Here is a 2,106-nt window from a genome sequence, read left to right as displayed (position 1 = left end):
TACATGTCAGTTCAGTTTGTGTGTGTGTGTGTGTGTGTGTGTTTTAAAAAAAATCTGTTGCTTTCATTGAATTTTCATGGCTGGAAATAAGTTAGTATATTTATTTTTGCTCATTTGATCTCTGGTGAGTTGTGAAATTCAGATTAATTAAATAAAGTTTAATAAATGTTCACTGAGCACTCACAGTGTCCCTGGTTATATAATTGCCATGAATTATTCCTAGATTCCTGGAACTTATAGGAAAGTACAAGGTTGGCAAATATCTAAACAGTGACTTGTAATTTTATGCTATATTTAATGGATATTATTTTATATAAATGCAGGAATGAAGTCATTACCCATGAGCTTGTTTTCATGGTAGATCTTGGAGGATGGAAATGTCATCAGGAAAAAATAAGACCTATATAATGCTACAAATGCGCTCTTCCTGAGAGATATGTAGGAGAATGTGACTTTATGATTGTTAAGGAGATAGTGTTGCAGATAAATCCTTTCACATATGTTTGCCATCTAGAATCTTGAAGTCTCATCATTGATGCTGAAGGAAGAGATTTATGAAAATAAGTACAATAATTGTGGAAAAAATTCCAAATGCTCCTTTTCTATTGCTTTCCTCTATGTGAGTCCATGGGCAGGAAATACTGCTGAGAAAGTCATTATATTTTTCTTGCTATGTGTTTCCTTTTTATTAGCTCACAGTAATTGCTCTAAATTTTGGGTTTCATTGTGGCATATTCCCACCTGCATACTGCATTCTCTTGTCATTTCCAGTTTTCAAGTAGAACTTGGGATCATCTCAAATTCATTTTTGGTCTTCTTGTTTGCAGGCTCTGTCATCAAAGTTTACCACATTCTGAAGAACACATGGAAAACAGGAACAATGTGACTGAATTTATTCTTCTGGGCTTCACCCAGAATTCTGAAGGGCAAAAAGTTCTGTTTGTCACATTCTTGCTCATCTACTTTGTGACCATAATGGGCAACCTGCTCATCATGGTGACCATCATAGTCAGCCAATCCCTGGACTCCCCCATGTTCTTTTTTATGATTTCTTTTTTTAATAGACACTGTCTGTTCTACTGCATTGCTCCCAAAATGATAATAGATTTGCTTTATGAGAAAAAGATCATTTCCTTCCAGGCCTGTATGACTCAAGTTTTCATAGATCACTTATTTGCTGGGGCTGAAGTCATTCTCCTGGTGGTGATGGTCTATGATTGATATGTGGCCATCTGCAAACCTCTTCATTACTTGAACATCATGAATCGGCGAGTGTGTGACCTGGATTGGAGGTTTTCTACACTCCTTAGTTCAGTTTCTCTTTATTTATCAAATGGCTTTCTGTGACCCCAATGTCATTGACAATTTCATGTGTGATATGTATCCCTTACTGAACCTTGCTTGCACCAATACCTACCTCACTGGTCTTTCCAAGATAGCTAATGGAGGGGCAATTTGCACTGCAACCTTCTTAATTTTCCTAGTTTCTTATGGGGTCATATTATACTCCCTAAAGACCCATGGTTTGGAGTGAAAACACAAAGCTTTCTACACCTGAGTGTCCCATATCACTGTGGTCATTTTGTTCTTTGTCCCTAGTATCTTCCTGTATGGAAGGCCCAATTCTGCATTTCCCATAGATAAATCCATGACTGTGGTTTTAACTTTCATAACTCCCATATTGAACCCCCTAATCTATACCCAGTGGAATGCAGAAATGAAAAACATCATGAGAAAACCTTGAAATAAAAAAGTGACAGTATCTGGGAAAGGGCTGTATCCCTCCTGCAGAACCTGACCTTCCTTCCTTCTCAGAAGCAAACAATGCTTCAACTTTCCACAAATCCATTTTTATATCCATTCTTTTTTGGCAATTTATTATATTTATTCTGAATCAACCATACAAATTAATCTTTAAATGGAATATGCTATGGCCTTCCAGATTATTTGGTGGACAACAGTATCTTTTTATTTCAAGTTCTTTTAATTTTCTTTCCTCTTTTTGAACTTGAAAATTTATTTTTTGATTGACATATGATAATTGTATATGCTTATGGGATACAATATGGTGGTTAAATCCATGTATATATTATAAAAGTTTCAGTC

General features: G+C 35.8%; 1 pseudogene; it reads left to right on the top strand.

Moving 5' to 3' along the window:
• Nucleotides 1–795: 795 nt before the first annotated feature.
• Nucleotides 796–1,798, top strand: LOC124958113 (olfactory receptor 4A15-like; annotated as a pseudogene).
• The last annotated feature ends 308 nt before the right edge of the window (nucleotides 1,799–2,106 follow it).

Source organism: Sciurus carolinensis, chromosome 11, assembly GCF_902686445.1.
Source record: "Sciurus carolinensis chromosome 11, mSciCar1.2, whole genome shotgun sequence".
Classification (NCBI taxonomy): domain Eukaryota; kingdom Metazoa; phylum Chordata; class Mammalia; order Rodentia; family Sciuridae; genus Sciurus; species Sciurus carolinensis.
Note: the sequence above shows the minus strand (reverse complement) of the source record. Positions and strands in the feature narration are given on the sequence as shown.